This window comes from Lepus europaeus, chromosome 4, assembly GCF_033115175.1.
Source record: "Lepus europaeus isolate LE1 chromosome 4, mLepTim1.pri, whole genome shotgun sequence".
Classification (NCBI taxonomy): Eukaryota; Metazoa; Chordata; class Mammalia; order Lagomorpha; family Leporidae; genus Lepus; species Lepus europaeus.
In genome coordinates this window covers 69,199,343-69,222,558 of record NC_084830.1, presented here as the reverse complement: position 1 = coordinate 69,222,558, position 23,216 = coordinate 69,199,343, and the positions used below count along the sequence as shown (strand labels likewise).

At 42.3% G+C, this 23,216-nt stretch overlaps 1 pseudogene; it reads left to right on the top strand.

Annotated features, from left to right (window-relative positions):
* The first annotated feature begins 13,404 nt into the window (after positions 1-13,404).
* On the top strand, positions 13,405-22,738 carry LOC133758698 (zinc finger Ran-binding domain-containing protein 2-like; annotated as a pseudogene).
* The last annotated feature ends 478 nt before the right edge of the window (positions 22,739-23,216 follow it).

Genomic DNA, 23,216 nt, shown 5'->3' with positions numbered 1-23,216 from the left:
GTTCATCAACAGATATATGGATAAAAAAATCTGGATATACATACAATGAAATATGATAAAATCATGAAAAAGAACCTCAAATATTTTGCTGGTACAATAGGACAGATACAAAAGCACAAACAGGTATGATTCCATTGTGTGAGAAATCTAGAAAAGACATTCATAAAGACAGGAAGGTCAGAAATTAGCTAGAGACTGCGGAAAGGGAGGGATGGGGACTTATAATTGAATGGTTATGGAGTTTCTGTTTAGGGTGATGAAAAGTTTTGAAATGGTGGTAGGGACTGAACAACCTTGTGAATGTTATGAATGCCATTGAACTGTATGCTTAAAATGGGATATTGTATCATTGTAGGAACATCGACAGATTCAAGCAGGGAAGTGACATGAGCAGACATTTTTTTAGGAGATCACCTTCAGGCAGGATGATCTGAAAGCAAGAAACTGAAGGCAGGAAGACCAGCAGCGATGGGCCAGGCAAGAAAGAGTGCAGGCTTAACCAAAACACGGCAGTGGGACTGGAGAAGGGCACCCAGATCTAGGTGTTGCCCAGGAGCAAAATGTTCAGACCTTGACAACTACTTGGAAATGTTGGTAGGGAGGGTGATAGACATGTTGGGGTGGATTTGAGGCCAATATCTTGGCATTTGGGTCAGCACAGTGTCATAAATAGTGAGACACAGAGAAGGATGAGTTTCAGTAAATGAGAAGACATTCAGTTTTGAGCGTTCTGAGATGGTGTTTTCCTGGAGCCCAGGAGAAAGGTAGGGGCATGGCTGTCCATGGTGGCTGCAGCTGTGGTGCACCCGAGATTTCTTTGGGGGAGAGAACACTGAGGCAGAGTGTGCAAAGAAGCAGGAGGAGACGTGGAGAAGACAAATATCACAAGAGCTGCATGAGTAGAAGGGTGACAAAAGGAGCATTGAGGAGTTAGGCAGATTAATCTACCCACAGTGCTCTAGCACTGCTGGCATCCCATACGGGCACCAATTTGAGGCCCAGCTGCTCTACTTCTATTCCAGCTCCTTGGTAATGGCCTGGGAGGGCAATGGAAGATGGCCCAAGATGGTTAATGCCACTCTTAGGATCATTGGTTACTATCCTCACCCTGTCTTTCATGACCTTGTCTAAATATGATCAGAGTTGGCGAACTCAGAAGGCTTCCATAGCCTTGGCAACTCATGACAAGAGCCTAGGGTGGTTACTGGCACCATAAACTAGAGTGTCAATTTGTTAAGTCAACAATAGGAGTCACTATGCACTTGCTCCTCATGTGGGATCTCTGTCCTTAAGGTGCTATACATTGTGATTTAATGCTATAACTAGTATTCAAACAGAATGTTTCACTTTGTGTTTCTATGTGGGTACAAACTGTTGAAATTTTTACTTTATATACAGAAGATCAATTTAGTAGATATTAAGAATTTTTTAAATTTTTTATTTAGTAAAAATAAATTTCCAACGTACAGTTTATGGATTACAGTGGCTTCCCCCCACCACAATTTCCTTCCCCCTCACACCCCTCCCATCTCCCGCTCTCTCCCATTCCATTCATATCAAGATCCATTTTCAATTATCTTTATATACAGAAGATTGATTTAGTATATATTAAGTAAAGATTTCATCAATTTGGACCCATACAGAAACACAAAGTGTAGAATACTGTTTCAGTACTAGTTATAGCATTACTTCACATTGGACCCTAATTTAAGGACAAATCCCACATGAGAAGTAAGCACACAGTGACTCCTGTTGTTGACTTAACAATTTGACACTCTTGTTTATGGCGTCAGTAATCTCCCTAGGCTCTAGTCATGAGTTTCCAAGGCTATGGAGGCCTTTTGAGTTTGCCGACTCCGATCTTATTCTGATAGGGTCATAGTCAAAGTGGAAGTTCTCTCCTCCCTTCAGATAAAGTACCTTCTTCTTATAAAGAGAATTGAAAATGAATCTTGGCCGGCACCGTGGCTCAATATGCTAATCCTCCGCCTTGTGACGCCAGCACACCAGGTTCTAGTCCCAGTCAGGGTGCTGGATTCTGTCCCGGTTGCCCCTCTTCCAGGCCAGCTCTCTGTTGTGGCCAGGGAGTGCAGTGGAGGATGGCCCAAGTGCTTGGGCCCTGCACCCCATGGGAGACCAGGAGAAGCACCTGGCTCCTGCCATCGGATCAGCGCGGTGCGCCGGCCGTAGCGGCCATTGGAGGGTGAACCAATGGCAAAGGAAGACCTTTCTGTCTCTCTCTCATGGTCCACTCTGCCTGTCAAAAAAAAAAATGCTAATTTTTAAATTATGTTTAAGTCTCACTTCAAATAAATGTGTTTTTTAAAAGTTTTTTAAAAAATTTACTTGAAAGGCAGAATTAGAATCTTCCATCTGCTCGTTCAGTTCCCAAATGGCCAGCTGGGAGCTTCATTCTAGTCTCCCACATTAGTCTGCTCTTCTCCAGGTGCACTGGCAGGGAGCTGGATAGGAAGTGGAGCAGCTGGGATTCATGGGTGCCTGTATGGCACGTTGCTTAACCCTTTATGCCACAACGCTAGCCCCCAAATAAGTGTCTTATGTTTAATACTCCATAACCAGATTCTCAGTATCCATGAAGTCAGGACCTATAAATTACTTCTTTTTGCAGCTTAGATGTTGCGTTTAATGTGTTCAACAACCACTTCTTGCCCTGTACAGCACACACCACGTTAGCCATAAAGTGAAAGCATTCAGCCAGTGTTAGCTACAACTTCAGGTTTTTATTAAAATTTTTTTTGGTCAATCATTACTCATTGTGTTTCTGTTGCCTTACGATTTAGTTTTTTTTTTTTTAATCACAGTCTATTTTAGGTAAAATTGTACTGCTTCACAGTCAGTATAAGAACCTTAGTGCAGGATAATTACATTCCAATCCTCTCAAAGCCTTGATGATATTGTCATACATTTCACTTTACATATGTTAACACAATACCTTATTCATTGCCTTAAATAATGTTATCAAACATTTAAAATAAAAAAATCCTGTGTGTTTGCTCATGTATTTGCTATTTTTCGTGTTCTTCATTTCTTTGAGTGTTAGATTTCAATCTAACATCATTTTTTTCTGACTAAAGATAACACTTAACATTTCCTGCAGTGTGAGTCAGCTTGTGATGAACTCTTTAAGCTTTTCTATATCTTAAAAAATTTTTATTTCATTTTTGTTTAGGAAAAAAAGAACCTTGATGTGAATGGAGGGGGAGAGGGAGCAGGAGAGGGTAGGGTTGTGGGTGGGAGGGAAGTTATAGGAGGGGGAAGCCATTGTAATCCATAAGCTGTACATTGGGAATTTATATGCATTAAATGAAAGTTAAAAAAAAGACAGAAGAGCAAAGATTAAAGTGGCAGTTAATAGCGCAACATATTCAAAGTACTGGGAGGAAAAACTCAATTTAGAATTTTAGGGGCCAGTGTTATGGTGTAGCTGGTGAAGCCACCGCCTGCAGTGTTGACATCCCAAATGAGCGCAGGTTCGAGTCCCAGCTGCTCCACTTCCAATCCAGCTCTCTGCTATGGCTTGGGAAAGCAGAAGATGGCCCAAGTCCTTGGGCCCCTGCACCTGTGTGGGAGACCCGGAAGAAGCTCCTGACTTCGGATTAGCCCAGCTCTGACCCTTGCAGCCATAAAGGAAGTGAACCAGTGAATAGAAGACCTTTCTCTCTCCCCACCCCTTCTCTGTGTAACTCTGACTTTCAAATAAATCTTAAAAAAAAAGAGGAACTAAACACACAAATCCAATTTAATAAAAAATTAAAGGAATTTTACATCCTGCAGGGGTCCCAAGTGGTATCTAAAGCACCGTGCCAAATGCTTGCCCCCTCCTTGACCCAGCACCATTTGAATATCCAGTGTCCTACTCACCTAATGCTTTTAACTTCATTAATCAACAATCAATTCATCCATTTGTTAAAAAAATCAGGACTCTCAATTAGGGGGTATGAAATGATTTTTAATTCTGTTATTCCTTCTATGTTTCTCAGCTGGCATTGTTCTCTAAAGCAGGGCCAACTGGCTCTCCTAACGTGCATTTCAGTCTAGAAAACCAAGATAGATGCTTAACTCTTCCTGAACTTTACCAATTTTCAGAATAAGAATTTGGGTTATGAACTGCTTTAGATAGTGACAGATGAGTCTCCCTTTACTTCTGGTTTTATCTTTTTTCAAATTACAGACTTTTGGGTTTTTATATATTATGTCATTCAACTATAATCATTCTTTTTGATGCTTATATTATTACTTTTGGGTCAGTAAGAGCCCCTTCAGCTGAATCCTGTATCCTTTTGTTATGACTGTATTAGTCTTTGAAAATTTCCTCGACTTTGAGCATTACAAAAGTGTTCCAGCCTCACCTTGTGTCCTTACTATTCTGCCTCTGGAATTAGTTCTTTCTCCAACAAGTCCTGATTTCTTTTCATAGGGAGTGGCCCTAAAGATACAAATAAGGGTAGAAGCAGTTCTTATTTCCTTGTCATTTTCGGACATATTCTTAAATTTAAAACTATTCCATATGGCATGTTTTTGGTTTTGTTTTTGGTAGGAATGTCCTCTTGGGTACCTAGTGTACTATATTGCTAGAATGAAAATTTCCAGACTGAATAGTGTCGAGCGTTTTACATGCAAGTACATTGTAAGTGATAAGTGTGGTAGGACTCTTACTATCATCTGCATTTTGAAGATGACGAAGATGAGGCTGAGAGAGTAATTTGCCCCACATGTCACAGCTGGCAAGTGATAGTAGGTGCTGGAGCCAGGCAGATGGGCTCTGGAGTATGGGCTCCTTGTCACTCCACCATGACGTGGTAGCCATTACTCGAGGGAGACTCAGCAGGGAGTAATTTACATGGTATCAATTTTCTTGTGAAGACTGTTTTCAAGACGCAAGGCTTATGAAACATGCAGAAACGGGGTTAGAAGCAGTAGAGTTAGAAAATAGGCCCGTGTGGTCTTTTTAGTCTTTTACGTCGCTCACAGAGCCAGCCCTTTTGTAGATGGCACTCCAGCCATCCTCCTCTGGCCACCCTCAGAACTGAGAGGCCTGACTCCATCCAGACTCTTTTGTAATAGTAAGAGCATTGATGTACACGCATCCCTCAGTATTCACCAGGGATTTGTTTCAGGAACCTTGCAGGCACCAAAATCCTCAGCTGCTCAAGTTCCTTATTTTTTAGAAAGATTTTTACTTATTTATTTGACAGGTAGAGTTACAGTGAGAGAGACAGACAGAAAGGTCTTCCTTCCGTTGGTTCACTCCCCAAATGGCCACCATGGCTGGAGCTACGCCAATCCGAAGCCAGGAGCCAGGTGCTTCCTCCTCGTCTCCCATGTGGGTGCAGGGCCCAAGCACTTGGGCCATCCTCTACTGCCTTCCCAGGCCACAGCAGAGAGCTGGACTGGAAGAGGAGCAACTGGGACTAGAACCCGGCGCCCGTATGGAATGCTGGTGCTGCAGGCGGAGGATTAACCTAGTGTGCCACCGCGCCGGCCCCCTCAAGTTCTTTATATGCAAATACTATGTCCTTTTATATAATTTATTTTTAGGAGAAAAATCTGCATCCTCTTTTTTTAATTGTGGGTACATCTTTAGGAATACACTGATTCTTTCCACTACACCCGCCCTCCCACCCCCACTCGCTCCCCCCCCCATTCCCAGTACCATTCTCCATTAAGATTCATTTTCAATTAACTTTATACACAGAAGACCCCCTCTATACTAAGTAAAGATTTCAACTATTTGCACACAAACACACACTAAATATAAAAAACTGAAGTTTTACAGTTAAATCTCATAGTACGACTCATTTAGGACAGAGGTCCTGTATGGAGAGTAAGCACACAGTGACTCCTGTTAATTTAATAATCAACACTATGTATGTATGACGTCACTGATCACTCGAGGCTCTTGCCATGAGTTGCCTGGGCTATGGAAGCCTTTTCAGACCACAGTCTCTGTCAGTATTTAGGCAGAGCCAAAGGCAAAGTGGCATGTAATTCTTATCTATCCTCTTGAATTCTTCACATCTCTTAATTACAGAGTACAAGGTAAATGCTACATAAGATTTGTACTGCTTTTCATCGTTCTTTTGTAAATATTTTCTATCCATGGTTGGTTGAATCTACGGGTGCAGAATCCACAGATAGGGAGCAATGACTGCACGTGCAAAATCACACCTAACATGAATATTAGCTATTGAGCATAATCACATGACGGATACCATGAGCCCACTATCCGACTGAATACCTAGAGTGTTACCAAAATCTGTGACTGTGTGCCTTTCTCCTATCCCAGTTTCCTGCCTCTATCTAGATGTTCACCACTATTACTTTTTAAGCAAAATTGTGGTTTTAGCGCTAACATATGACTAATTGTTTACCTTTTTGAGCGCTACAGAAATGAGATGGAGTCTTCTGTTTCTTGCCTTTTCCTCCTCAAATTGTGTTTCTAGTATTTTCCTCATTGTGTGTAACAGTGGTTTATTTTCTCTGCAATATCGTGCTTCATTGTGTGGATATACCACAATTTACTTACCCGTTTCCTTGTCGGTCACCATTTGGGTTGGAGTGTGTGTGTGTGTGTGAAGATTTTATTTGAGAGGTAGAGTTACAGTGAGAGGGAGAACCAGAAAGGTCTTCCAGCCACTGGTTCACTCCCCAAATGGCTGCAACAGCTGGAGCTGAGCCGATCTAAAGCCAGGAGCCAGGATCATCTTCCGGGTCTTCCAAGTCGGGGCGGGGGCCCACGCGTTTGGGCATCTTCTTTCCCAGGCCATGGTGGAGAACTGGATTGGAATAGGAAAAGCTGGGACCCAAACTGGCGCCCACATTGGGTACAGGCACTGCAGGCAGAGGATTAACCTACAGCACTGGGCCCTGGTGGTTTCGGTTTTTTTTTTTTTTTTTTTTTTTTTGGCTATTTCAGGCATTGCTGATGGCCATGTTTATGTCTCTTGTACACAAATGCCAAGTGCAAACTTACTTTTTGTGATTTATGTTAGAAATAAGATGAATGGGCTAGAGGATGTGGATATTCAATTTGCAAGACAATGACTGCCAATTTTCCAAAGTGACAGCGCTAGTTTACATGCACCAACATCATCTCTAACGGGAGCTCTTGTTAAGCTTCTGAATTTTATCAATTTTGAGTCCTAATGAAGTTGGCTTTTCTTTTCTTTTTTTTTTTGTACTTTTATGGGCCATGTCTGCTTCCTCTTCTGTGAAAGGCTGCTCCTTGCAGTTTATTAGTTCCTTTCCCACTCCTAGAGGATGCTTAATAACCCACTGATGGTCAAAGCATAATTCAATCAATCTTATGGGCATTTAGCTTTTCCCAATATTTTTTTCTTCTAAGTAAAACTTCCATGATCTTTAGTGTACATTCAATGCTATATCTTTTCAATAAATCTTACAAGTGGAATAGGCTGAGATGGCAGATATGCTTAATTTGGAAAAAGCTTTGGCAAACACTGAGAAATTACCTTCTGAAATGGTGCCAATCTCTGTGGAGGGATTTTTCTTTTTAAATCTGTGTGTGTGTCGGGGCGGGGTGGTGGAAATCTAAGCAGCTTTATACCTGTGAACAATTTAAAAACCTTTCCAGCCTTTGACAACATTGCTGCAAAGAGCGGAGAGCTCAGAAATAGGGAGTGGTCCTGGGAAAAGCTGTGAGGGGATGAAGTTCTGCCTTGCACAGCTCTGCAGAAAAGGTGCAGAGTATTCCTGAGTTTGGAGGAGGGCGAGTGGCGAAATCAGTCGGGGCTCAACCAATGGCTTGAACCACCGGCAGTTATCTGAGCATGTACAGGGATTTGGCCGTAAGCGGTGTGGAAGCGGGGTACGTGGTCTCTGCAAGGCAGTTCTCTCAGTCTGCACCTTGAGCTCAAGGACAGCAGGTGGGCAGTTCCAAATGGCAAACAGCTGGCAAGTGGGGGAGAGTGCCCCGTGTGCATGACCCTCAACCCTCTGGAAGAGACTGAAACCTGTGCTGGCTCTTGTTGCCTCTGACTTCCATGGTGTGGGTTTTAGAAGGTTGTAGAAGCCTGGCCCCTTCCTCGGGGACCTGGACTCACATGTGAGAGAGAAGGCGAGGCTTCACAGCTGCAGCCTCCGGCAGCTAATAGGTGTGTTCTTGTGGATTATCTCCTGTCGTCCTCTGTGCTGTGAAGTTGGGTGTGTAATCATTTCTAATTGGCAGGTGAGTAAGAAGAGATTCCAGAGGGAAAGCGGCTTGCGCAGGTCATTTAGGCAGGGAAGGATGGAACTGGGACTGCTACTGGTTTTATTTATATGATCAAGTGGTTTTGAATTCAGATTGACACACAGCCTGTGGTTGCTCTGTTTAGCCTTTGATTGAGAGGTGAAAAAATAGATGAATTTGTTATTCAATTATGACAATAGTTTTATTTTGTTTATTTTGGCGACATCAGTCATTTAATGGAAATGTAACATGATTTAGCTGTTTTAGAAAAAAAATAAAATGTTAAGATGTATTTATTTTTAGATTTAATTGATTCTTTAGGTTTAACTTATCAGAAATTCTCATTAGTGAAAATCAGAATCTTTGAAATGAGATTGTTTCTGCTTTGGAGAAATTAATGTGGGAATGCTGAAGAGTATTTTGAAAGGTATGGTCAGTTCTATTTTCTTTAAGTAAATGGGATGAGAAGAAGGGGTAGAGAATGGGGGCAAATTGGAAGCACACTTTGGATGCAAGATGATGAGTAAGAAGCAACACTTGGGGGAAAAATGTGCTGTAAGCAAAAGGAAAAGACCCATTGTGACACAGGCCAGGCATCAGGGCCAACCCAGAGGGGCTCTCTGAGGCACATTTTATCCATCTGAGTTGTCCTGTGTCAGGCCAAACAGTGGGACCTTCTCAGTCCCTCGGTCCGGGTTGCTACAGGAAGGGTTCGAAGCAGCTCTCTGCCGCTCATGCAGATCCTGCAGGAGCTGAGATCCACAAGTCATCTGCTGACCTCACATCCCAGCTGGGCCACAGGGTCTCCTTGAAAGGGGGATCGGGGTGGTGCTCCTCCATGACTACCACAGGAGCTATTATAGGTTAAGGAAGACTAAAGGAACTTCAGATAGCTGGAGAAGATTCCTGATTCCAACAAACAAAATAAGATAGTTTGAGACAACTGGAGGACTATGAATATAGATTGGGTACCAAAATTATCAGTTTTGGGTTTTAAGACATACCATTTCCCTACACTGACACAGTATTTTGGATATCAGATATGTGATTTTTTTTTTCTTATACCAAGGAATTTTCCAACTATTTGCACATCAGCTGAGCATACTACAATTCAACTCAATTTGGCAATATTGACTTGGAGTTAGCATCAGATCCGATATGTACAAGGCCCAGTATCATATAACGGATTCCCTTTCAGATGGCATTCTCATGTTCCAGCCTTTTGTACTTCTGACTGGATAGCTATCCATCAGGGGTTCCCACAGCCCCCTCTCTGGCTTTGGGAATTTGCTAGAATGTCTCCCAGATCCCAGGCAAACACTTGACGTGTGTTTACTGGTTAATTATAAGGGACACAACTCAGGAGCAACCAGGTGGAAGAGATGCATGGGGCAATGTATGAAGTAGGGGAGTGGTTAAGGGAGCTTCCATGCTCCTCTTGGTGCACTGCCTTCCCAGCTCTTTCATGTGCTGCTCATCAGCTCAGAAGTCATAAAAATCTCGTTCAAAAGTTTGTTCTTTCTTCTTTAGATATATTGAGTTTTTTTTTTTTAAAAAGATTTATTTATTCATTTGAAAGGCAGAGTTCTAGAGAGGCAGAGAAAGAGGTCTTCCCTATCTAGTGGTTAGCTCCCCAAATGGTTACAATAGATGGAGCTGGGCAGATCCAAAGCCAGGAGCTTGGAGCTTCTTCTGGGTCTCCTAGTGGGTTCAGGGGCCCAAGGACTGGAGTCATCTGCTGCTGCTGTCCTTGGGTTGGAAGTGGAGCAGCTGGGACTTGAACCAGCTCTCATATGGGGTGCTGGCACTGCAGGCAGCAGCTTTATGCACTACACCACAGTGCCAGCCCCAATACACTGATTCTTTTTAAAAAATTAATTATTTTGAAAGGCAGAGAGAAAAAATGGAAATAGAGATCTCCCATCCTGTGGCTCATACCCCCAATGCTTGCAATAGCCAGGGCTTGGCCTGGCTGAGTCCAGGAACCAGGAACTCAATCCAGGTCTCCTAGATGAGTGACAGGGACCCAAATGCATGAGCCATTGCCTGCTGCTTTCCAAGATGTTCGTTGGTAGGAGGCTGGAATTGGGAGCAAAGCTGGACTCAAACTCAGGCCCTCTGATATGACATATGAGCATCCCAACCAATGGCTTAACTACACCAAACACCCACCATGCGTTGTTCCAAAGTTTTCACAGCACTCAATCTCCTGATCACAACTCCTCCAGTTACTTCATAAGTGAAAACTCAGGTGTGATAGAATGAGGTACTTTAACCAAGGACTCTCCTCTCCAGAAACTACAAGTGTCAGGAATCAGGGACCAAGACCAGATGGAGTCTTATTATGCCACAGGTGTTAGAAAATGTCAGTTTCAATGAAGGATCTATCCTGAAGTACATGGAGGTTTAATAAGATGTCTAGGATTTGCTTTAGTGAGACCACATAGTGGCAAAAGTGGAGGGATGGCAGCTCAAACAAGAATGCCAAATTGTTGACAACTATCAATGCTAGAAATGGGCTCACACAGTGTTTCTTGAGCATTCTCTATGTATGTATTTTGAAGGCCAAAAAGTTAATAAAAGAGGCCGGTGCTTTGGTTCAGCGGGTTAACACCCTGGCCTGAAGCGCCAGCATCCCATATGGGTGCCAGTTCTAGTCCAGGCTGCCCCTCTTCCAATTCAGCTCTCTGCTGTGGCCTGGGAGGGCAGTAGAAGATGGCCCAAGTCCTTGGGCCCCTGCACCTGCGTGGGAGACCCAGAGGAAGCTCCTGGCTTCTGATCGGCACAGCTCCGGCCATTGCAGCCAATTGGGGAGTGAACTATCGGATGGAAGACCTCTCTATGCCTCTGCCTCTGCCTCTCTGTGTAACTCTGACTTTCAAATAAATAAATCGTTAAAAAAAGTTAATAAAATATGAAATACATTTAAAAATATACAAATGTTATATTAGAAATGTCACAGTTACATAAAATATATTAAAAAATAAAGTGAATACAAAATGAAAAGTTTAAAAAACAGCCACCAAAGTTCATTCAAGAATAAGTACTTCTCTTTTGGAAAAAAAACCCTTATAGTAATCTGATTCTGATAAGTGAGCATATATTATTGGGTGTCTTTCATAGGCTGGAATTCCCCAAAGGAACCTGGGATAAACCTAATTTTGAGTTTCACAATTTGCCCTGTCCAGGAGGCAAAGCATCCTTTGGTGTCAGCTCATAGCTTTCAGTGTAGTTTAAGGATTTCTTTGTTGGACAAGGCCAAATGAATAACTGGGAAGGGAGGTGCTGGAGCATTGGAATGGGAGGAAGGTGGAAAGAAAGGAAACTACCAAATTTTTGGAGTTTTATCCCCAGTACCAGGTGTTTTACATGGAAAAATAGAATTAAAGATAAGCTTATTTTGGTGCAAAAAATATTTCGAAATCCACGCATTGTTTTCATAATCTGAAGTTTCCATGAATGTTGCAAAACTGCCCCCCTTCCCAATAATGATATTATTTAATTCTCACAGTAACAACCTCATGGTATTCAGATTTTCTAGGAGTCACAATTTTCAGGCTAGGATATTAAAACTCAAAAATTCGGGGGCTCATTGGGATTCCAGGTCAGGCTGTGTCTGGTTCTGAGGCCCTTGTACCAGCTCAGTGGTGTTTGGAGCTGGTCACTTTTCAGGTTCCAGGGGCATTTGCTAGGACCCGTGAGTCAGCAAATTTTTCTCTCCTGGAAAATGCAAGAAGTGCCAGTGTTCCTGTGGCTGCCGGGCATGCAGGGGGCTCCACAGGCTGGGATGAGCTCTGCTAATGATATTCCTGCCTGACTTCCTTAAACTGGAAAAATTAGAACACGCAGGTGTACTTCTGGATCTTAGCTTGGCTTTCTGAGCTCTTGCTCATCCTCGGGCATTTTCCTCTGTATTCATTTTTTGTTGTCATTCATTCATTTGTCCATCTGTGATGGTTAGGTGTAGGTGTCAACTTGACTGGGCTAGGGGATGCTCACATAGCTGGTAAGTGTCTTTTCTGGGCATGTTGTTGAGACTGTTTCCCAAAGAAATCGGCGTGAGTCGGTAGACTGAGTCATGAAGATCATGCTCACCAAAGCAGGTGGGCATCATCCAATCTCTTGAAGACCTGGATAGAACCAGAAGGTGGAGAAGGGTGGGTTTTCTCTCTGCTTGAGCTGGGATGTCCACCTGCTGCCCATGGGCCTCACAGTCCTGGTTTCTAGGCCTTCAGATTTGGACTGGGATTTAAACCATTGGTCCCCAGTTTTTAGGCTTTCAGACCCTGACTGCTGTTAAGGCACAGCTGTCCTGGGTTTCCGGCCTGCAGAGAGAAGACTATATGGGCCGCCTTGGCCTCCACAATGGCATGAACCTGTCCTTCATATGCACCTCTCTCTGGTGCTATTTGCATCCTGTTATTTCTGTTTCTCTGGGAGCCCTAATGAATCATCTTCAGGCGATGCACTTTGTAATTTGTGGTCTCTCTGAAATAGGATTTTGGTCTACAATTAAAAGCTAACAACTTTGGGAGAGGAACAGGGGAATATTTTGTCAAGAGGTACTTGTTAATGACAGAGCCTTAAAAATGTGTGTGTGTGTGTGTGTGAGAGAGAGAGAGAGAGAGAGAGGGAGGGAGGGAGGGAGGAAGGGAGGGAGGAGATGTTCCCAGGTAGGGAAAGGGGAGGAGCTGATCTCTCCTTACAGCCACACTGTGGGATGCAACAGTGAGGACAGAAAGAAGCAGCATCAGGAGGGCAAGGTTCCTCAAGTTCACATCCAGTGCCATTTGTAGTGAGAAGAGATGGAGGCAGTGAACCTGAACTGGAGGGAAGGCATACCTCTGTGCATGTCGCGAGATGGGCTGTTCAAGACCCTTTTGTGTGAAAGCAACACCCTTGGAAGGCAGCCAGGGCTTGCTCAGTAGTGGTGCCAGCTGCAGGTGTGCCTAGGGCAGTGAGTAGGGCTTGGACACAAGCTGCTAGGATCTCTGCATCAGTGGCTTTGTTTAGAATGATTGGTTTATTCCCAATCCCTTAATGTTTCATTGAAAAACTCTTCTTGTGGCTCATGACCCTGGTGGAGAAAGCATCAAGGAAGCCAGGTAATGTACTTTGGTATTAAACAACAAAGTGTTCTCAGTTGACTTAGCTTCACACCCAAGTGTGGGGGTGCTTGGAGCTGTAGCTAAATGGCTACGTGCTTGCATGGAGAGTGTAAAATTGCAGAAGGCTTTGGAAGTGAAGTTTTGGTGAGTGCAGGTTTTTAGGATGTGTATATGAAAAGCTGTCCACACGATATACCCCGCCTTCTCTACTTGCACATTGTCACAGTAGTGTTCGTTCCTCTTACACTGCTACTGATTTTCTGCTTTCCATTTTTCCTTCAGAAAGCTCCTTGTGCCCTTTGTTCTGGCCTCAGGAGAGAGATAAGCAGTGATGCAAAGGGCAAAAGTTCCTGGCAGGCAGTGCAGGGGCCCCTCCTTGCAGATGTGGTTCTCTAGGGAACATTGTTTCTTTGCTGGCCTCTGGGGTTGAAAGCTTGGTGTCCTTCCAAGTCCTTCCACCCCTCGCCTGGGGGGTGGCTGCCTGGGTCATGCAGAAGAGACACTAAATCAGCTCAAAGTCAAAACCGTCCTTCCTGAGTGCTGACCATTTCCTAGTTCCTTATCTTCACTTGTGATACTGTCTTGGCTTCTGGTGGATGGAGCAGTCTGGTGCCTTCAGTTTGCTGGCGAGTCCAGCTGACTGGCGCCAGCTTCCTGCTCTGTTTTAGATGTCAGAATCTCTCCCTTCCTTGCAGCTCTGATGTTTCCGTTTTCTCCCATTTAGTCATTGGTGATGCTGTGTTTGCCAGGCTTGTGCTAGGATCTGGGAACAGAAAGGTGAATAAAACCTGACCAGCAGCTTGCAATGAACAACTTATTTTATTTGAAAGGAAGAGTTAGAGAAAGAGAGGGAGAGATACACAGAGAGAGGTCTTCCATGCTCTGGTTCACTCCCCACATGGTTGCAACAGCTGGGGCTGTGCAGGTCTCCCATGTGGGTGCAGGGGTCCAAGGACTTTGGGCCATCTTCTGCTGCTTTCCCAGGTGCATTAGTAGAGAACTGGGTTGGAAGTGGAGAAGCCAGGAATTGAACCAATGCCTGTTATAGGTGTTGTATGCCATAGGACTAGATCTACCTTTCGTTCTTCTCAGTAAAATTGTACCAGTGTTGTGGTTGAGTGTTTTCCTGGACTGGCTTTAGTCATATTGTATAGGTTATCAAATACTTGCCACCATCAATATTATTGTTATGCTCATGAAAAAAGCTTTTAAATCTCTCCAACTTAAGGAGCCCCTGGTTTTTCCAGTAAAATGCATGTAGGAAGCATAACCTTAAGGAAAATGATGAAATCATTTTAAAGGAACTCTGATTTTTAGTTTTTATCATGGTGTTATTTTTTAAAAAGCCAAAAAGCACCTGCCAAAGAGGAAAATTTTCTCATCTTGGACTGTATAACAAAAGACAGATCGATAAGAAAATATCATATAAATTTAACATGTATTTTATGTAAAATATTTTTTATAAGGAAATGAAAATTCAAAGAAACAGGAAGACATATATCTAAAAATTATTAGGGAGAGGGCAGAGGAGATAGAAAGTGAGAGAATGCTCCCACCTGCTTGTTTATTTTCCAAAAGCCCAAAATGACCAGGACTGGGCTGGGTTGGGGCCAGAGCCAGGAACTCAATCCAGGTCTCCCTTTTTGGTGGCAGGGACCCAACTATTTGAGCCACCACCTGCTGCCTCCCAGGGTGCACAGTAGGAGGAAGCTGGAATTGGGAGCAGAGCTGAGAACTGAATATTGGCATGCTATGGAATACAGGCATCTTAACTCTAACAACTTACTCTCAAACTTGTATATTTTTATGTTGAGATTTGATGAAAAATGGATAGTCATGGGGAAAAATAATTGGACAGAATGATACGATTTAATGATAATAAACTAGAGGAAACTTAGCAGGGCCTGTTTGTTCTGATTCTTCTCTGTGCCCTATATCTTCAGAGACAAGGCTGCTCTTTTCCTCTGGCTATGCATGGGTTTGTATGAATCGGGATGTTTTGTTAGGTTCATATGTTACAATTAGTTGAGGTCCCTCTTAAATCATTTCTTCATCTACAGGTTTCCCACATGCCCTCTTTTTTTTTTTTTTTTGACAGGCAGAGTTAGGGAGAGAGAGGAAGGTCTTCCTTCTGTTGGTTCACCAAATGGCCGCCAAGGCCGGCGCACTGCGCCAATCTGAAGCCAGGAGCTTCCTCCAGGTCTCCCATGCAGGTGCAGGGCCCAAGTACCTGGGCCATCCTCCACTGCCTTCCCGGGCCACAGCAGAGAGCTGGACTGGAAGAGGAGCAACCGGGACTAGAACCCGGGGTGTGGTGCCGCAGGTGGAGGATTAGCCTAGTGAGCTGTGGCGCCGGCCCCCACATGCCCTCTTAAAAAACTTAGATTTTTAGATTTTGTTTGAAAAAGAGAGAGATCATCCATCTGCTCACTTATTCCCCAAATGCCTACAACAGCCCAACCTGGGCCAGGCTGATGCCAGGAGCCCAGAACTCATGCCTGGTCTACCATGTGGGTAGCAGGGACTCAAGCACCTGAGCTATCAACTGTTGCCTCCCAGGCTGAATGCAGGAAGCTGGGATGGAAGCAGAGCTGCTGGAGCTCAAGTCAGGCACTCTGATGGGAGCTGCGGGTACACCAAGCAGGTTCTTCATCACTGCACCAAATGTCATCCCTCTCCTCGTGTCCTTTTTCTTTGGAGTTTACTCCTTGAAGAAATGAATTCTCTAGCAGAGTTTCCCACGTTCTGGATTTTGCTGATTGCGTCCTTGGTGATGTTCAACCTGTTCCTCTGTTCTCTGTATTTCTGTGAAATTCTTGGTTAGATCTAAGGATTCAGGCTTGAGTTTATGGCAGAAATATCTCATAGGCAGTGATAGTGTATATTTCTGTCAGGAGACCAAAAAACTTGTTGATTCTTACCTGACCCATTAGTTCATTAGAGCTTGCTGAATGGCAATGCTCCAGTTCTGACATTGTTTCTTGAGATTTAGCCAGAATACTTCTCTGGAAGCAAAATTTTCTCATCACTATTTGGTTAACTTGAAGTGCAGTTTATACAACAAAGGCAGGATCACTGCTGGTTTCTTTCCCTTTGTTAGTATCTCTTTTTAAACGAGATTTATTTACTGATTTGAAAGGAAGTATTATAGCGGGAGGAGAAGGAGGAGAGAGCTCCTCCATTTGCTGGTTCACCCTCCAGGTGACCACAACAGCTGGGGTTGAACCAGGTTGAAGTCGGGAGCCTGAACTCTAGATAGGTCTCCCCGCCTGGGTGGCAGGGACCCAAGACTTTGGCCATCTTCTGCTTTCCCAAGTGTGTTAGAGAGCTGGATGGAAAGTGGAGCATCTGGGACTGGAACCAGTGCTCATGTAGTACACTGGTATCAAAAGTTGGCAGCTTCACTCACTGTGCCAGAATATTGGCCTCTGTTGATATCTCTTAGATATTAGAGGCTGTAGCTTCTTCTTCCCCATCTTGTTTCCCCCTTTTTCCTTTGGTTCCTCCGAAATCTAGAATTTCCCTCTCTTAAATTCAACTTGGTGGAGCTTTGGAGAGAAAATTGTAGATACATTCACACAAGGGTAAATGACCAATACAGCTCACAGTGTGGCTACTCTGGAGAGATTTTCTGTATATTTTCCATCAACATCTTAGAGAAAGGAAACCTCTTGGCAGAAATAGCATTTATGTGCATGCACAGTGTGCTGCTGACTGCTGTAGTAAATGATTTACACATGATTTTTTCATAGAATGCCTAAATGACCCTATGAGTAGGTGTTCTGTGTTTGTTCCCATTTTAAAGATGTGGGAACTGAGGCCCAAGTTGTTTCAATAATTTGCCAACTAAAATGTGACAGAGGTGAAACTGAAGCCTGGGGTTGTGCGGCTTCATAGCTAGAGATTCTATCCTGGAATCATGTCCTATTCAGCCTTCCGCGTATCATTTCAGGCATCTTGAACAAAGAGAAGTGAGTTTGGTGATAGGTGACTTCAAGCATGAGAAGTCATCCTACTAGGAAGACCCAAGTTACTGTGTCATTGTGTATGGCAGAGCCTTGCGATGGCGAATAAAACCCACCACAGAGGCGAAACGGATGCCTTTGCCTAGCCGGCTCCTGGTTACCTTTCCAGATGCTGTTTTCACTGGTTCCAGCCTTCCTGGCCCTTCTTAAAGTTGGCAAGCTCATTTCCATTTCAGGGATTTGTGTCTACTATTCTTCATGTGGATTTTTTTTAAGTTTTTTTTTTCTTCATTCAGATATAACTGACAAATTAAATGATGTAATTTAAGATGTACAATGTGATGATTTGATATAAGCATATATTGTGAAATGATTATCACAATCAAGTTACTGTCACTTTACAGTTATATATAATTTTTATATATTTGTGTCTGTAGTAAGAACATTTACAATCTACTCTCAGCATTGTCAAGTACACAATACAATATTCTAACTAGATTAGATTCCCAGAACTTATTCATCCTTTTTATTAGTCTTTGTGATTAACAAGTAAAACTTGTACATTTTTGAGTACAAGACAATATTTTTCAATAGGCAAATAGCTTTGCTAGTTCCTTATCTTTCCTTTGGGTTTGACGCCTTCCAGATCCCTTTCAATTCTTTATACAGAACAAAAAGCATTGCTATGAATGATAGTTACTCCACTGTGCTGTGGAACACTACAACCTATTCTGTCTGATTGTGTTTTGATACTTTATCTGTCTTCTATCTGCCCCGCCCCCAATTCCAAGCCTCTAAAAATCGCTAAAGTTCAAATTGACCATTTTTAAAATTCCGTATATGAGATCAAAAAAGGAGGTATCTTTGTCTGAAGGGAGGAGAGAACTTTCACTTTGACTATGACCTTGTCTAAATATGATCAGAGTCGGCAAACTCAAAAGGCCTCCATAGCCTTGGAAACTCAATGCAAGAGCCTAGGGTTATTACTGATGCCATAAACAAGAGAGTCAATTTGTTAAGTCAACAGCAGGAGTCACTGTGCACTTACTCCTCATGTAGGATCTCTGTCCTTAATGTGCTGTACATTGTCATTTAATGCTATAACTAGTACTCAAACAGTATTTTACACTTTGTGTTTCTGTGTGGGTACAAACTGTTGAAATCTTAATATATACTAAACTGATCTTCTGTATATAAAGATAATTGAAAATGAATCTTGATGTGAATGGAAGGGGAGAGGGAGTGGGAGATGGGAGGGTTGCGGGTGGGAGGAAGTTATGGGGGGAAAAAGCCATTGTAATCCATAAGCTGTACTTCAGTAATTTATATTCATTAAATAAAAGTTAAAAAAATCCATATATGAAAGAGAGCAGTGTGGTATTTGTCTTTCCTGTCTGGCTCATTTCGTTTAATGATTTCTGGTTTTATCCATTTTGCTGAAAGTAGTTTATTCTCTATTATGACAGAATTCCATTGTGTATATACATTATTTTCTTATCCACTCATCCGTGATGGACACCTAGGTTGATTCTATATCTTGGAAATTGTGAATAGTGCTGCAAGGAACATGGGAATGCAGGTATCCCTTTGATAGGATGAGTTCCCATTTCCTTTGGATATATATCGAGAAGTAGGACAGTGGGGTCTAGTGGCAGATCTATTTTTAGTTTTTTGAGGAACCTCTATAGTGCTTTCCATAACTGCTGTACCAATTTGTATTCCCACCAACTGGGTGAGGGTTCCTTTGTCTCCATGTCCTTGCTAGCAATTGTTATCTTTAATCTTTTTATAATAGCCATTCTTTTTAAATATTTTATTATTTATTTGAAAAGCAGAGAGAACACGAGAGGCCGAAGTCAGGATGCAGGAATTCCATCCTGGTTTCTCCCATGCAAGACAGGGGCCTAGGCACTTGGCCCACGTTATGCTACTTTTCCAGGTATTAGTGGGGAGCTGAATTGGAAGCAGATTAACTGGGACTTGAACTGGAGCTTTAATATTCCATGTGGGAATCACAAGCAGCAGCTTAACCTGCTGCACAACAGCAGTGGCCTGATGATAGCCATTCTAACTGGAGTGAGATAATGCGATGTAGTTTGATTTGCATTTCCCTTATACTTAGTGATATTGAATTTTTTCACTTATTTGTCATTTGTATTCTTTTGGGGAGTGTCTACTCATAACATTTTAAAAAAGATTTATTTATTTATTTGAAAGGCAAAGTTATAGATGGGCAGGGGCAAGGGGAGAGGGTGAGGTCTTCCCTCTACTGGTTCACTCCCGAGATGGCCACAATGGCCAGAGCTGCACCAATCTGAAGCCAGGAGCTTCTTCTGGGTCTCTAACACAGATGCAGGGGCTCAAGGAATTGGGCCATCTTCCACTGCTTTCCCAGACCATAGCAGAGAGCTTGATCGGAAGAGGAGCAGCCAGGTCTCGGACCGTTCCCATATGGGATGCTGGCACTGCAGGTGGCAGCTTTACCTGCTATGCCACAGCGCTGGCCCCTGCCCATTTCCTACCTGGATTGTTCATTTTTTTGTTGTTGAGTTCCCTAAATATTCTGGATATTAATCCTTCATCAGGTGAATAGTGTGCATATGTTTTCTCCCATTCTGTTGGTTATCTGTTCACCTTATCATTGTTTCCTTTGCTACGTAGAAGCTTCTTAATTTCTTTTTTCTTTTCTTTTTTTTTTTTTTACAGGCAGAGTGGACAGTGAGAGAGAGAGACAGAGAGAAAGGTCTTCCTTTTTGCCGTTGGTTCACCCTCCAATGGCCGCAGCGTGCCTACCGGCGCACCGCGCTGATCTGATGGCAGGAGCCAGGTGCTTCTCCTGGTCTCCCATGGGGTGCAGGGCCCAAGGACTTGGGCCATCCTCCACTGCACTCCCTGGCCACAGCAGAGAGCTGGCCTGGAAGAGGGGCAACCGGGACAGGATCGGTGCCCCGACCGGGACTAGAACCCGGTGTGCCGGCGCCTCAAGGCGGAGGATTAGCCTAGTGAGCTGCGGCGCCAGCCGAAGCTTCTTAATTTCAAATAACCACACTTGTCTACCTATACTTTTGTTGCCCGTGTTTTTGGCAAATCATTTCTTATGTCTTGAAGTGTTTCTTCAATGTTTTCTCCTAGTGATTTCATAGTTTCTGGTTTTATGTTTAGGTCTTTAATCCATATTAAGTTTTTTTTTAATAGGATGAGTGATTAGAAGTAAAGTTCCAGTCTTCTGTGTATGAATATAGTTTTTGCTGTACTACTTATTGAAGAGACTGTCCTTTTTCCAGTGTATATATTCGATGCCTTTATCAAGAATCAGGTGGCTGCTGATATGTGAATTAATTCCTGGGTTCTCTATTCTGTTCCATTTTTCTGTGTCTGGTTCTATGCCGGTCCCATGCTGCTTCAGTTACACTAGCTCTGTAGAGCTTCTTGAAATCAGGTATTTTAATATTTCTAGCTTTGTTTTTGGTAAGATTGATTGGGCTGTCCTAGGTCTTTTGTGCTTTTATGTTAATTGTGTAGTGTTTTTCTACTTCTGTGAACAATGTCATTGGCATTTTGATAGAAATTGCCTTGAATCTCTAAGTCACTTTGAGTCTGAATAATAGTGGTTCTTTCAACCCATGAAAATGGGAGTTCTTTCCATCTTTTTGTATGTATCTTCAGTTTCTTTCATTATCATCTTGTAATTTTCATTGTAGAGGTCTTTCATATGCTTGGTTAAATTTATTTTAAAGTATTTAAATTTTTATAGCTTCAGTGAATGAGATAACCTTTCTTTCTCACAAGTATAAAATGCTACTGGCTTTTGTATATTGACTTTTTATTTTGTGACTTTACTGAAATTGTCAGTTATTTGTATTCCTAATAGTTTTTGGCTGAATTTTTAGGCTTTTCTAAATGTAGAATCATATCATTTGCAAACAGGGATAATTTGGCTTCCCCCTTTCATGTTTCTATGTATTTTCTTTCTTTTGCTTAATTTCTGTGGCTTAAACTTCCAGCACTATATTGATGAAGAGCAGTGGCCGTGGATGTCCTTGTCTGACTCAAGTCTTAGAGGAAATGCTTTCAGCTTTTCTGCATTCATTATGTTGACGGTGGTTTTGTCATACACAGTCTCGACTATGCTGAGGTTTGCTCCTTCTAGACCTAATTTGTCCAGGACTTTTTTTTTTTCTATTGTGAGTGGATGTTGAATCTAATTGAATGCTTTTTCTGCATCTGTTGAGATGGTCATATGAGTTTTGCCCTTCATTCTGTTTTTGTTATGTATTATCTTTATTGATTTGCATATATTAACCATATCTGCATCCATGAATAAATACCAGTTCATCAAAGTGAGTGATCCTTTTGATGTGTTGTTCAATTTCATTCACTAGTTTCTTTTTTTTTGCTAGCATTTTGCCCATGTGTGCTGGTCAGGGATACAATTTTCTTTCTTTCCTTTTTTTTGGCATTGTCTAGCTTTGGAGTCAAAGTAGTGCTGGCCTCAAAATCACTATGTTCCTAAAGTTATGAAATGCATGAAGTTGGTATAGCTTAAATAAAATGTTTCTGGGGGGAAAAAGGAGAAAAAAGGAATGTGTTTGAAGGACTTTCATCCCTTTAAAGTCTTTGGAGTAGTTAGAGAAGAATTGATGTTAGTTTATCAAAAGTCCGAAGTATGCTAAACTAGAAGAAAGAACAGGGTATAGTGGTGGTTTTAATGAAAGAGAAAATGTTGAATATATAGAAAGAGAAGAATCTGATGGTGAATGAGTTTGGATGTAAGAAGAAAAAGAGGAAAGGCAGTTGGTTCTGCATCTACATTAAAAGAAGTTGAAGACAAAGAATCAGAGGGAGGATGAGGATTAAGATCTGTCTAAATATAAATTAGATGAGGATGAAGATGAAGATGATGCTGATCTCTCAAAATACAATCTTGATGCCAGTGAAGAAGATAGTAGTAACAAAAAGAAGTCTAGTAGAGGAAGTCGCTCAAAGTCTTGATCTTCACATTCACCGTCTTCACCACGCTCATCCTCCCCCTCAAGTTCAAGGTCTAGGTCCAGGTCCCGTTCAAGTTCTTCCAGTTTGCAGTCAAGATTTCGTTCCAGTTCCAGAGAACATTCGCGATCTCGTGGGTCTAAATCAAGATCCAGCTCTAGGTTCCACAGGGGCTCCTCTTCCCCACGAAAAAGATCTTACTCAAGTTCATCATTTTCTCCTGATAGAAACAGAAAGAGAAGTCATTCTAGATCTTCATCCTGTGATGGCAAAAAAAAGACGAACAAGATCATGGTCACCAGAAAGCCAGGTGATTGGTGAAAACACTAAACAGCCCTGAGCCCAGGGCCAACCCCTACGGAACACCACTACTTTACCCAGGCACCACAGGTCATCTTCTGGATCGTCCCATTCTGGTTCCTGTTCAAGTTCAAAAAGAAATAATGTATTAAAATTTACATCTTAAAAAAAATCCAGTGCAGTGCATGAAACATAATTTTTAAGAAGTTGATGTCTTTCTTGGTCAGAAGTGCTAAATCTTCTAGTAAAAGTGTATGTCTTTCATTGCTTTTCAGGACAATACAGCTGTGTTTATTTGTGAAATTAAAGGTAAATTGCATTTTAAGCCATAATGTCCCCAAATAGATGCTCTATTTATTGTTCATGATTTACAGCCATTTGCTTCATTTAAAACCATCTCAGCTATAACAGAGTACTTTGTTTCCTAATGTACATTCTTCTTCTTCTTCTTTTTTTTTTCACTTCTAAAAGTATCCTGTCTATCAGGTTACCTAGGCTTGCCTGAACTTTCGGCTCAGAGGCAAGACTGGTAAACTAATTGGAAATATGTTTATGTTAGTCTGAGAAAAGAAATCAGCTTGTTTATGTTGTTAAGCTATGTCAAAGTGATTCTTACCAGAAAAAGATAAACTAAGTAAGAAA